The sequence below is a fragment of the Mustela lutreola genome, chromosome 16 (genome assembly GCF_030435805.1).
Source record: "Mustela lutreola isolate mMusLut2 chromosome 16, mMusLut2.pri, whole genome shotgun sequence".
NCBI classification, from domain to species: Eukaryota; Metazoa; Chordata; class Mammalia; order Carnivora; family Mustelidae; genus Mustela; species Mustela lutreola.
The window spans coordinates 33,735,960-33,750,957 of NC_081305.1; positions in this window are offsets into that span (position 1 = coordinate 33,735,960).

Here is a 14,998-nt window from a genome sequence, read left to right on the forward strand (position 1 = left end):
TCTCTCTCCTTCCCCTTTCTCTTTCTATCCCCTCCCCATTTTTCATAATACACCCACACCCACACCCTTCACAGATTAATGTACATGTATACTTCTTTCCAATAATATAAAGATTACATACAAGTACAGTTGATCCTTAAACTAGGTGGGAGTTGGGAGCTCTGATCCCCTCCACAGTCAAAAATCCATGTATAACTTTTGAATCCTCAAAACTTAACTAATGTTGGGCGCCTGGGTGGCTCAGTTGGTTAGGCAACTGCCTTCAGCTCAGGTCATGATTCTGGAGTCCTGGGATCGAGTCCCACATCGGGCTCCCTGCTCAGCAGGGAGTCGGCTTCTCCCACTGATCTCTCTCCTCTCATGCACTCTATCAAATAAATAAATAAAATCTTTTAAAAAAACTTAACTAATGTTGATCAGAAGCTCAACCAAGATCATGAACAGTCAATTAACACATATTTTGGATGTTATATGTATTATATACTGTATTCTCACAATAAAGTAAGCTACAGAAAAAATGTCATTAAAATAATCATAAGGAAGAGAAAATACATTTACAATACTGTTCTGTATTTATCCAAGAAATCCATATATAAGTGGACGCAGATTCGTGTTGTTCAAGAGTCAACTGTATATACATATATAAATAATGAAAAAGAGAAAATGGGAAAACAAGTGAAGATAGTCTGAGAAAAAAATAGCCTTAAACATAGAGAAGGCAGAGGACTATGTGGTGAGGTGGGAGGAACGTTTCTACTTCTCCTGTCGGAGTCCCGCAGTTCCCTTCTCCCCACCTACTAAATTCTACCCATTTCTTCAAGCCCAACTCAAGAGCTTTTCTTTTTCTTGAAGAGATCACAAATGCCTCATTGAGATGCCAGTATTCTGGGCCAGTGCTTCAGGCAGATTTTAGACATCTTCTGGCTCAGTGAAATGTGAGGTAAGAGGAACAAAGGAGTCTGGCCAGAGTGTGGTCTCAGAAGGGGCCCCCTTGAGATGGGTGCTAACTGGGACCTACAGATGAGAAACCCAGGCTCAGAGCTGTACCATAATTTGTGCAGCACTCATGACTGCATGACTCTAAAGCCTGTACTCTTGCCCTAAGTGCCATACCAACCCTGCAGACACTGACTCTTGGTGCCCCGTGGGCAGAGGATGACTCAGTGCTGCCCAGGCTCTGAGAACCATTTTCTCCATGGAGCCGTGGAGACCCTCTGAGAACCAACTGGTTTAAGAGCTACCTTCTTTGGGGGCGCCTGGGTGGCTCAGTGGGTTAAGCCGCTGCCTTCGGCTCAGGTCATGATCTCAGCGTCCTGGGATCGAGTCCCGTATCGGGCTCTCTGCTCAGCAGGGAGCCTGCTTGCCTCTCTCTCTCTCTCTCTCTCTGCCTGCCTCTCTGTCTACTTGTAATCTCTCTCTGTCAAATAAATAAATAAAATATTAAAAAAAAAAAAAAAGAGCTACCTTCTTTGGGTCCAGCTTGGCCACTGGGTGTGGAAAGGAAACAATTTTTATTTGTATTACTCAAGTAATATGTCAGTGCATTCTCATTATAAAAAGTTTTATAAGTCAAGCAGAGAGAGTCAATTATCACATGATTTCATTTACTTGTACAGCATAAGGAATAACATGGAGGACAGTGGGAGGAGAGGAGAAGTGAGTTGGGGGAAATCGGAGGGGGAGACAAACCATGAGAGGCTGTGGACTCTGAGAAACAAACTGAGGGTTTTGGAGGGGAGGGGTTTGGGGGGGCTGGGTGAGCCTGGTGGTGGGTGCCAAGAGGTCATGTATTGCATGGAGCATTGGGTGTCATGCATGAACAATGAATTTTGGAACACTGAAATAAAATAAAATAAAATAAAATTTCAAAAAAAATTTTTTAAGTTTTAAATGATCAGAAGTGTGCCAAGAAACCCCAGATGGACATTTGTCTTCCCTTATTCCCTCTCTTCTCTCCAGAGCCTACCACTGTCGATAGCTTGGTTCATGCATCCTTCTGATTAGCTCTATGGGCACTTACATAAATCAGAGTTATGTTCTGTTTTATGAGCACACCACCTTTTATAAGATGCTTCCTTATATAATAATATACCTTGAAAATCAGTTCATAGTAGTTTGTATAGATCTACCAACTTTTTAATGCATAGCATTCCAATTTTGCTTTTGCTAAACCGTCTTATAAAGACTTCTCTTCGAACACATGCAAGTAGATTGGGAGGGTGGCTTTCTGGAAGTGAAATTTCTCAGTGTTATGGATTGAAATATGCCCCATACCCCAGATTCATATGTTAAAATCCTCATCCTCGGTATCTCAGAATGTGAACTTATTTGGAAATGTGGTCACTGCAAATGTAATTCGTTAAGATGAGATCATTAGTGTGGAGCCTAATCCAATGTGACTGATGCCCTTATGAAAAGGAGAAATGGTTGGGGGGGGCGCCTGGGAGTAGGTTGAGCCTCTGCCTTCAGCTCAGGTCCTCAGGGTCCTGGGATTGAACCCACATCAGGCTTTCTGTTCAGCTGGAAGCCTGCTTCCCCCAACCCCTGCCTGCTGCTCTGCGTACTTGCGATCTCTCTCTCTGTGTCAAATAAATAAATAAAATATTTTTTTTAAAAAAGGAGAAATTGGGACACAGACAAGCCTACAGGGCTTATGCCATATGAAGATGAAATCAGAGATTGGGATGGTGTTTTTTCAAGCCACGCAAAATCAAAGATTGCTTGTACACCACTAGAAGTTTGGAGAGAAGCATGGAGCAGATTTCTCTCTCACAGCCTTTGGACGGAGCAAACCCTGTCGACACCTTGATCGTGGACTTTCAACTCCAGATCTACAAAACACTATGTTTCCATAGTTTAAACCACCCAGTTCTTGGTACTTTATTATGGCGGGTTTAACGAGCTAAAATGCTGCATATGCACATTTAAGTTTGATGTTATGTTGTCAAATTGTTCCCCCCACCAAAAAAAAGTTTCATCATCTTGAGGTCCTAGGCATAGTGTGTAAGAATAGTGAGAGGGTTCAGACCCAGCAGGTACCATATGCATATGCATCACCAGCTCTAAAGCCCTTATCACCTTTGTGATCCCACTTAGTACCAGCACTGACTGAGTCTGTCCTGATTTCACTCCTACCAACTTGAGCCTTCTTAGCAATATTATCACAACCTTTTTGGTGGGAGGATGAAGAAAAATGCCTCCCTACAGATCATCATAAACTAAGACCAAAGAAGGAATAAAGGCAGGGAATGCTCAAGGTTCACAGGATAGAGAACTTACTCCCCACTGGCATGACCTATGGAGAAATGGGACTCGGAACTTGGGAAGATGGAAGCACCAAGAGTCTGTGTCTGGATGGCTGGGATGGCACTTTGGGTAAGAGCCCAGGCTTTGGAGTCAGGCAGTCATGAGTGCAGCACAAGTTTTGGTACATCTCTGAGCCTTAGTTTCTCATCTGTAGGCCTGGGTTAACACTCATCTCAGGGAGCTCCTTCTGAGACCACATCGTGGCCATACAAATGTGAGTGCTTCCCTCCATCACATCCTTGGGTTTATATTTGCCATCTATCAGACGTGATTTTTAAAAAAGAAAGAAAGAAAGAAATCTCCAGAAGGTGACGACAGTCAGGACCAGACTAACACTGCTCTCTCCTCTGGCCCGCAGTGAGGTTTAGCTCAGGAATCATGGGGAATGGCAAAGCTCTGATGTGTTTTGAGAGAATAACAGAAACTATAATTAGCTCCAGAATCATGTAAACCATGCCGAGGGTAAAAGGACCACAAGTTCATTAACTTCTGTGATTAATTATGACATGAATGTACTCTCAGTCCACTCAACAGATAGGGTTCAAACTTGTTCCTTTAAGACCTCTAGGACCTTAGAATTATCCATGGAACTGCATGTGTGTGGCAAATACAGACCATATCAGGGACAGGGTGTGATGGGGGTCCCATCAGCAAGTTTGAGGGGCTTTTCTGCCAAACTATTAGAGAGAGAAGCACTGCATAAACAAGGCTCTCTGTTTGAACGTGATAAAGATCAACTCATGTCAGCTCAAGCAGTGGAGGAGATTTATGGTCACTGTCATTTGGTCTCTGTCCCCTTCCATCTTCCATCTCTGCTTACTTTGGTGTCAGTTCTACTCGGCAGGCTCTTCTGCAATGGGAAAAAAAAAAAATCTCGCCAACAACTCTTGGTTTATATGCTCTTCTGAGTAATTCCAACAGAAATCACTACTACAAAGAGATAGCATCTTATTGAGTCAGCTTGGATCCTGTGCCCATTCTCAACAAGTCAGTGTGGCCAAAGGGATAGGGACTATGGTCATGGGACCCTAGGAGCACATGGCAGCCCAGATTTGGGGAGTGGGGCTGAGACTGGGGCAGGGTGTTGAGGGTTAAGGGAGTGTTTATTAGCCAATAAACAACTCTCCCTCTTTCTTCTGCCTGAGTTCAGAACACTTGAGAGGTGGCTTCAGAGTCAGGCAGACAGAACTCAAAACATCGCAATTACTACTGGTAAAACTAGGTTTATGGAATGTAGTTTCAGTGTTCCACAATAGGCTTCTATATACTGAAATCCCAGAAACAGCCAGCCTATCATAAGCAGAACTGGACAACTATAAGTGCTCCCCCTTAGAACCTGGACCTTGTAGAATCATGGCTTAGAAAAGAAGGGGCTGTATATTCCCTGAGAGTGACTTAAGAGTGCCCAGCTCCTTCCCTCAAGATGCCAAATAGGTAAGTCACTCCTTCTCTGTGGGGAGGGATGAAGGATAGATAAAGGGAAGGCCAGGAGTGTTACTCTGGTAGAAGCCCCTTCCCTTGGAAACAAGAAGAGTAAGGAATAAGAGCCCCGTGTCTTGTCCCCAAACAGATGGGCTTCCTCAACAGAAAAGCAAGGTGATGCTCCAAAAGAATTAGAATGGCCTCAGAGCCAATAATAACAGCAGTTCCATGACAGATCTAAAAAGACGAAGTGTCTTTACCCATTCTCTTTCTCAAGGATGCCAAATCATCAGTAGTAACAACAAGGTGTATACTCAACATATTAAAATATATAAACGGAATTGCATATTCCAATCTGACTTTGACATAGCCAAGATCTCAGATTGTTTATAAAATCCCTTTTCAGTGAAAAATTCAAAGGTAAAGCAGAATCAGTCACCTGTGTGGTCTGGAGTCAAGTACTAAAAATCATAGGCGGCCTGACCCAGCGTTCCAGACAAGGACTCAAAAGAACTGGGCTCTGGCCCAGCACCTGGCCCGGCAGGGTGCCGTAGGACAAAGACCCTTACCCTCCAGAACTTCAGTTTCCGCCTATAAAAAGAATTCTCACCCTGTTGGCCCATCTGACCTCATAGCGTTGTGAGGGTCACATGGGACAAGAGGAAAAGCCCTTCTAATGATAACAATAGTTAACACTGGAAGCATTCATCATGTGCCAGACACTGTTCTGAGAACTTCACATGTGTTAACCCCTCTAATCTTGAAAACAACCCCACAAAGTAGGTGCTCTTAGTATAATTTCCGTCTTATAGATGAGGACCCTGAGGTACAGAGCAGTTGGGAAGCTTGCCCAGGGCCTTGCAGGCTAAAAAGGATGCTGCAGCTACAGTCACAGGCAAGGTCATCACTGTTGATGGGAGAGCTCAAGGGATTATCCAAAAGAAGAATGGTCAGGAAGATGGGGTCAGTGGTCTTGCTGGCCCTGTGCCTTCTCACAGGAGAGAGGTGTCTGAACAAAGAGACCTCTAGACCCAGTCATGGGTCCATGCTGGGACAGGGTATACAGACCTGGGCAGGGGCTTTATCCATGTCTGGTCAGAAGAAGTCAGTACCAGAACCTGATATGGGTACCCAGAGCCCAGCTTGGTCCTGGCGAGATCTTTAGGAAATGTGATATGAGCATCAGCACCTGGGCATGGACCCTTCTAGGCTCTGTGCTCACCCATTAGCCCTAAGCTGAATACCTCCTCTTCTTGAAGTGTGGAGATAAGACAAGGTGACCTTGTTCAGGCCTTTGAGGAGGTAAGCAAGACTGTCATTTAGGATTGGTCCTCGGCCAGTGATACCAGCCTTACCACACAGTCCTTACTTATCATCTCTTAGAATTCCTGGCTCTTCTTTTAACCAAACAGATCTCTGAGTTTACTCAGCAAATTTAATATTACTGCTGAAACAATCTGTCTATGGTAGCCTGTGCTTTCTAGAGAGAAGGAAGAACATTCTTTACCAAGACCTCCCAGCTCCCCAGAGACGGGGAATATAGATGTTCCCTCTATCTATGAGACAGAGGGAGTGAGAAGAAATCATTTTTTAGCACCTGTCCAAATTGTGGTCTACTGTATTACATGATTTAACTTTGTATTTTAGCCTACGTTTGATTTTGCTTGAAGATTTATAGTAAAGCTGCAAAAAGATGTCACAGTGTTTCCTTTGCCCAAATAAGAATGGCAAATGGCTACCAGGCACAATTCCTACCTCCCTATCCCACGTCAGTGACAGACATTGCTAATCAATCATGATACTCTGCCCCACTGACCCCAGACATAGCCTTAGAAGCCTCAGTGTAGCTCTCCAGGCTATCTGAACTGGCACAAGCAATGAAAACAATTTGCTATTCCTGCCAAAGACAGAGGAGAAGCTGAGGAGAACAAAAACAGCAGACAAGACAAACATAATACCAGGTGACCAGGAGAAAAAATAATACTGAGAGGGAGAGCCGAGAGCTTTGCCAAGTGGATGGTTCCGGGAGACAAGTGATAGAAAACAGGCGTGGAGAATTTACAAGAGCTGTTGATAAGCTGTAACTCTGGTAACCAAAAAGAAAGTGTAAATGTAACACTTAACACATGGACTGTAACTCTTTAAGAGTTGAAAATAAGCTGGGCAAAGAGTCACATCCGTACAGGGGGCCAAAGACAGTCAATAGTATATGTAGGATAGATACAGCAATTATTTAACCCTGAACTTTATGACTCTAGAAATAGATATTGACACAGATATGCATGCACACAAACAAATCCTGCCTATTAACACTGACAATAGCTCACATGTGACTGCCTACCATGTGTCGGGCACAGTGCCAAGTGTTTTTCACACACCATGATATAGGGATTATTTTCCCATTTCACACATACAGTAAACTGAGGCTGGGCAAGCTAAGTAACTAACAAGATCCAATGTTTAGGATATAGTGGAATCAGAATCTGACTCTGACTCTGAGCAGTGCTACCCCCATTTTCCCAAATACACAAATTCATATCTGTATGAGAGCCTATAAAGAGTAGGGGAGAAACTAGTCCAGGTCTTCCCATGTCTGGGGAATTGCTGCTCTTATGCATACATTATTTACTCATTCATTCATTCATTCATTCACTCATTTACTCTTCCACAAATATTCAGTGTGCATCACTGTGTGCCAGAAACTCTGCAGGCAATGGAGGTGCCAGAGGGACGAGACTGTTGAGGAACCTGAACTCACATAGCTTTAATGGCCTTTGTAATAAAATTACTGATCTTTCTAGTAACTAAAGAACTCTGCAGCTGCTACAATAACTTAAACCAACACCTTCATGTTATAATTGGGGAAATGTAATTGAGATTTGGGGCTGGGAGGGACTGGAGACACCCCAGGCTTACCATGCACAGCTGTGGGCTTAACAGAACCAGGCTCAGCCTGCCTCATACCTAGCTCTTGCCATGGCCAAGGTCAATGGGAGCTGTGATCCCTCTGGTCTGGGCAGGGCTGGGGAATCAGTTCCCCTCTCTGGTCAGAAGGGCTCATTTGTTTCTGGATGATTCTGATGTGGAGCTGAAGTTAAGAACCCCTAGGATGAGGGAAGACCCAGAAAATGCATCAGTCTTGGGTACAGAAGACCTGCCTTCTCTGGACCTCCTCACCTCAACTATAACATGAAGGGGGGGAGCATGGGGGTCCAAGGTTCTTGATCTGTGACAGTCCCCAGTGGGGTCCAGCTTAGGACTGGTGTTGTGGCCGTCCAGTACCTCACCATTCTTTGGGCGTCTTGCAAAGCAGCACCTGCAAACCACACAGACAGCAGGCAAAGGACATACAATCAGAAGTGGGGCTAGTAAATCAGTCTGAGCAGTCCACTGACAATAGTTGTTTGGGTTCATTTCAGAGACTTTTGAGAATCTGGTCCAAAAGCTTCACACAATTTTAAGTTCATTTAAGTTCAAAGTGGCTCAGTGGGTATTAGGGTCTTAGCCTGATGCTAGAATAGAATTACCTTGGTTCAGTACCTAAATCTATAAAGAGAAAAAGTTGGATACAGTTTGGGTTTGGGTGGATAAATGGATGTTTTAAACTGATAGTTTCACAGATTTAAACCCCATAGTACAATCTTAACAGGCAACATCAGTCTGAATGTCCTGACCGGGGTGCGGTTAGGGTTTAGGAGGCCACAGCATCCATTAACCTAGACCCACAGAGTGAAGAACATACTGTGGAAGGTGAGGAAGCTTCTGTAAAGGAAAAATTCACTTCTCCCCTGTATCTCTCCTTTACTACTCACACTGAACCCTTCACTTCAGATAGTTCTGGTCACCAATTATGGAGGGGACAGTTCCCACACCAAGCAATTCTCACCAGCTGAGTGTCCTACAGTTCAGTTCAATTCAGACACCAACTGAAGTTAGTGCAGAGCAGACCCTACAGGCTAAGAATTGAGTACCATAAGACAGCCCTCTGCTTCAGATACAAATCACAGGTAGTAGGTCCCTAGACTACCCACAGCTTCTGTCTGATTTGGCTACTAATTAGAAGTTCTCATGAACCCCGCCTTGATTCAATTATTTGCTAGAGCAGTTCAAATCAGGGAAATACATGTACCAATTTATTATATACTAAAGATAGAATAAAGGACACAGATGAAGAGCCAGATGAAGAGATATATAGGGCAAGGTCTAGGAGGCTCCTGAGTGTGGGAGCTTTTATTTTTGTAGAGCTGAGGTGCATCACCCTCCTGACATGGTGATGGTTCACCAACCCACAAGCTCTCTGATCCCCATAGTATTGCATTTTTTTTTTTTAAAGATTTTATTTATTTATCAGAGAGAGAGAGGGGGAGAGAGCGAACACAGGCAGACAGAATGGCAGGCAGAGGCAGAGGGAGAAGCAGGCTCCCCGCTGAGCAAGGAGCCCGATGTGGGACTCGATCCCAGGACGCTGGGATCATGACCTGAGCCGAAGGCAGCTGCTTAACCAACTGAGCCACCCAGGCGTCCCTAGTATTGCATTTTTTAAAAAGTTTTTATTTATTCATTTGACAGACGAAGATCACAAGTAGGCAGAGAAGCAGGCAGAGAGAGAGGAAGGGAATCAGGCTCCCCGCTGAGCGGAGAGCCCGACATGGGGCTCGATCCCAGGACTCTGGGATCATGACCCAAGCGGAAGGCAGAGGCTTTAACCCACTGAGCCACCCAGGCGCCCCATAGTATTGCATTTTTATGGAGACTCATCATGTATGCATGATCAGTCATTGCCTCTGTTTCCAGCCCCATCCTCTCTCTCCTTGCTGGAAAATTAGGCATGGGATATTTGTGGGGGGAAAATTGAAAGTTCCAAGTGTTTTATCAGGACTTGGTCTTTCTTCTGACCAGCCCCATCTAGGAGCTCACCAAGAGTCACCTCAATAGAACAAAAGACACTCCTATCAGGAAATTCCAAAGGATTTAGGAATTCTGTGTCAGGACCCCGAGTCAAAGACTAAATGTAAAAACACAAGATTTTCCTAATAACCCTATTTATGCGGGTTTAGGAACCCTGTGTCAGAAATTGGGAGCAGAAGCCAGTATATAGGAATATCTTGTTTTATTGGCCTCACTTTGTTGCTCTTTGCAGATCTTGCATTTGTTACTAATTGAAGATTTGTGGAAACCCTGCATCAAGCAAGTCTATCAGCACTATTCTTCTAATAGCATTTGCTCACTTCTGTCTCTGTGTCACATTTTGGTAATTCTCACAATATTTCAACCTTTTTCATTACTGTTATATTTGTTATGGTGATCTGTGATTAGTGATCCTTGATATTACTGTGGTAATTGTTTTGGGGAACCGTGAACGACACCCATGTAAGACAATGAATTTAATCAATGAATTTTGTGTGTGCTTTGACTGCTTTACCAACTGGCTATTCCCATCTCCTTCTCCTCAGGATTCCCTGTTCCCAGACACAACATCATTGAAATTAGACCAATGTAATAACCCGACAATGGCCTCTAAGTATTGAAGTGAAAAGAAGAGTCATATGTCTCTCATTTTAAGTTGAAAGTAAAAATGATTAAGCTTAGTGAGTGAGGTATGTTGAAAGCCAAGACCAGCTAAAAGCTGGGCTACTTGGACAAACAGTCAGGTTGTAAATTAAAAGGAAAACTTCTTGAAGGAAATAAAAAGTATGACTCCAATGAACACATGAATGCTCAGGAAAAGAAATGGCTCTATTGCTGATACAGAGAAAGTTTTCTTGGTCTGGATAAAAGCTCAAACCAATTACAACATTCCCCGAAGCCAAAGCCTAACCCAGAACAAGGCCCTGACTCTCTTCAGTTCTGTGAAGGCTATGAGAGGGGAGGAAGCTGCAGAAGAAAAGTCTGAAATTAGCAGAGTTTGGTTCCTGAGTTTAAGGAAAGAAGCTGCCTCCATAACATCAAAGCCTCTGTAACATCAAAGCCAAGTGCTGATGTAGAAGCTGTAGCAAGTTCTTCAGAAGATCTAGCTAAGATAATTAATGAAGGTGGCTACCACAAACAACAGATTTTCAATGTAGATAAAACAGCCTTCTATTGGAAGAAAATGCCATCTAGGACTTTCAGAGCTAGAGAGGAGAAGTCAATGCTTCAAAGCTTCAGAGGACAGGCTGACTCTGCTGTTAAAAGCTAATGATCTCGTGGCCCTGGGATCGAGCCCCACTTCAGGCTCCACGCTAAGTGGGGAGTCTGCTTAGGATTCTTTCTCTCCCTCTCTCCTTTCAGTGCCTGTGCTTTCTCTCTCTCTCAAATAAATAAAATAAATATTTTTTAAAAAGAAGCTAACACAGTTGGTTGAAGTTGAAGACAATGCTCATTTACCATCTCATAAATCCTAGAGCCCTTAAGAATTATGGTAAGTGTACACTATCCATGCTCTATAAATGGAACAACAAAGCCTGGATGACAGTACATCTGTTCACAACATGCTTTACTAAATATTTTAAGCTCTGGGTTGAGACATACTACTCAGGAAAAAAGATTCCTTTCAAAATATTAGTGCTCATTGATAGTACACCTGGTCACCCAAGATCTCTAATGATAATGTGTGAGATTAATATTGATTTTATGCCTATGAACTCAACATCCATTCTGCAACCATGGATCAAAGCGTAACTTTAACTTTCAAGTCTTATTATCTCAGAATACATTTCTTAAGGCTATAAATGTGATAGGTAGTGATTCTTCTGATGGGTCTGGACAAAGTAAATTGAAAACTTCTGGAAAGGATTCATCATTCTAGATGCCATGACAAAAATTTGTGATTCGTGGGACAAGGTCAAATATCAACATCAACAGGAGTTTGGAAGAAGCTGATTCCAAATGTCATAGATAACTGGGAAGGGTTCAAGACCTCAGTGGAGGAAGTATCTGCAGATGTGGTAGAAAGAGCAAGAAAAGTAGAATTAGAAGTGGACCCTGGAGATGTGACTGATTTGCTGTAATCTCATGCTAAAAATTAATGGATGAGGACTTGCTTCTTATGGATGAACAGAGAAGTGATTTTTTTTTAATGAAATCTACTCCTAGTTAAGGTGCTATAAATATTGTTGAAATGACAACAAAGAATTTAGAATATTCCATGAACTTGTGAATAATGCACCAGCAGAGTTTGAAAGGATTGACTCCAATTCTGGAAGAAGTTCTACTGTGGGTAAAATGCTACCAAACAACATCACATGTTACAGAGAAATCGTTTGTGAAAGGAAGGGTCAATCAATGTGGCAAACTTCACTCTTATTTTAAGAAATTGTCACAGTCACCCCAACCTTCAGCAGCCACGACCCTGATCAGTCAGCAGCCATCCACATCAAGGCAAAAGCTTTTACCAGCAAATTGATTACAACTCCTGAAAGTTCAGGTGATGGCTAGCACATTTGAGCAATAAAATACTTGGTGTCAAATGAATAAATTTAAAAAAATTAATAAGAAAAAAGAATAGATTCTTTAAAAAAAGAATACACAGGGACTCCTGGGTGGCACAGTGGTTTAAGCCTCTGCCTTCGGCTTGGGTCATGGTCCCAGGGTCCTGGGATTAAGCCTTTCATCAGGCTCTCTGCTCAGCTCCCTGTCTCTCTCTGCCTGCCTCTCTACCTACTTGTGATCTCTCTGTCTGTCAAATAAATAAATAAAATCATTAAAAAAGAATACACATTCTTATTTTAGACATAAGGACATTGAAAACTTAATAGACTCCCATATAGTGTAAACATAACTTTTATGTGTACTGGGAAACGAAAAAATTCATTTGACTCACTTCATTGTGATATTTACTTTATTGTGGTATCTAGAAGTGAAACTCACAATATCTCCAAGGGGTGCCAGTACCTATTTCTTATCATTTCACAGGTTCCCAGAGAAGGGAAAAGAAACGGCCACTCCAGAGAAATTCCCTCTATGACAGAGCCACCCCCAATGTCTTTGGATCCCAGGGCCCCAGGGATAAATAAATGTGCTCACAAGTATATCCTAGTAAAAGGTCAGCAGAGACAGTTACAAAATGGGGCCTAGAAACACAAAGATGAAACCCAGGGGAAAAAGAGATGTGAGGCTTACTTGGACAGGTAACACAATGGAGTTGGAGGCTGATCTTTTGCTTCACTGACAAGTGACCTTGCAGGCAGGTGACTTAGGACAATTCCTGGAGCCAGAGAGAAAGGTCCCCCAGTAAGGGAAGGTTGAACCAGTATGCCATCCTGGGCAGGAGCAGATGGACCTAAATTAACAGCCTTTCCTCTTCCACTAGGATTTACTAAGTCTGGCTGCTAACTCACTCCCTTCTTAAGGATTCCTGACTGGCCTAGGGGAGGAAGAAGTGTCTGCAGAAAAGAAGCACCCAGAAAACTCACACTTAATCCTATCTCTTAGGGCTGTGCTGAGGATTTGGAGAGATGGTGTGGGAAAGGGCCTGGCAAGTAGCTGTTTTCTCATGTCAGAAGCTGCAATTCTAAGCCAGGTTCTTTAGGACCTTCCTCAGCCCATGGCATAAATGCATCTTCCCCATCCTAGGAAGATGCTGGGAAATGAAATTGCTCTAGCACACTTGGGCTTAGCCTGGGGAGGCAGAGCCCATTCTGGTCCAATGAAAGAGTTAACAAGATTGTTCCTGCACAAAGGCAGCCATCAGATGCCAGTGATCCCCTGTCTTCTTTACTGGTTTGCAACATCAATGGGCCTTTCCAAAATGTATTGACCATAAACCCAAATAAGTCTTCCAAGCAGGCAAGTCTTTGACCTTCACCAGGGCAAGATGCTGACCTTGGATCTCTCCTTCAGAGGAGCAGACTATGAGAAATCCTTTCTCTATACCTTTCTGTGGCATGGAATCCACCTTCCAGGCTCAGAAGAATGCTACATCACAGATCAGAGCATCAAATTATGAGAGAGACACAGAGACCTTTTATTCTGTTGAATGGGCCTTGGGATGGGCCAGCAGCATGGACAAACCCATGACACCTCAGATGCAGACATAGCTGCACTTCCAGCAGGCAGTTTGGAATCTTGCTCTACCTGGAGGCAGGTGGGGGTCACTGGCCATGCTTTTGCTACCAAGGATGTGGGTAGAAGCAAGGTCTTGAGTTTTCAAAAACAAATTAAGCATTTGTAAATTTTCATTGAATAAAAATACCATTACCAGAAGAGTATTTTGAGAGCTGTTTCACAGTCAAAAATCCTTTAAAAATTCTATGACCCTCCCTTGAGGATTTTCCAGAATTCTTGGGGTGCCTTGCTCCCCATTCTCTGTTTGGGTTGCTCCAGCCTTGGGTAAAGAGAAGACACTGCTGACTGCCCCTAGGCAGAGGTGTACATTTTGGAACAGTTGTGAGTAGGGAAAATGAGTGAGAAACAGGCTCATTCAAACTAGCTCTTGAAACAGAGACTGGCCAAAGACAGGAGACAGAAGACACTTGGGGCACATGGGGTCTGGCACTGGACTGCCAGCGTCCAAATCTGTGCTTCTCTCTCAGTGCACCGCATACCTCCTGTCCTCCCCAAACATCTGCCCCATCTCCTAGTTATTCACTACAGACTGCCATTTTCTGCTGGCATGTGATCCCTTTGCTCTTCCAAAATGTTGGCTACAAGATGGTTTCACTTACCTTTCAGTTTAAGTCCCGTGTCACTATAAATGAGATAATACAGACTCAGAAGCTTGCAGCCTGTTTCAGATCTAGCTCTCCGGTTTACTACATGTGTAACTGCTGTATCTCAGGTTCCTCCCCTGTGAAAGTGGAATTATGATTGTTTCTATCCCATAAAGCTGGTGTGAGTATTAAATAAGTTGATGGATGGAAAACACTCAGAATAGTACATGGAAAATCTTAACCCTCTTGCAATGTGACTTTGTGCAAACTACTCAATCTTTCTGATTCTCAGACTTCTCATCAATAAAATAAAATAAAAATAATCCTACGTCCCTGACATCATTATAAGGAGTGAAAATATATATATTTTTTCAAACAACTCTTTAAGAACTTTAAGCTGAATTCTTTTTTTTTTTTAAGATTTTATTTATTTATTTCACAGACAGAGATCACAAGTAGGCAGAGAGGCAGGCAGAGAGAGAGGAAGAAACAGGCTCCCTGCTGAGCAGAGAGCCCGATGCAGGGCTCGATCCCAGGACCCTGGGATCATAACCTGAGCTGAAGGCAGAGGATTTAACCCACTGAGACACCCAGGCGCCCCTAAGCTGAATTCTAATAGCAAGATGTCTTATCTCAGGTTA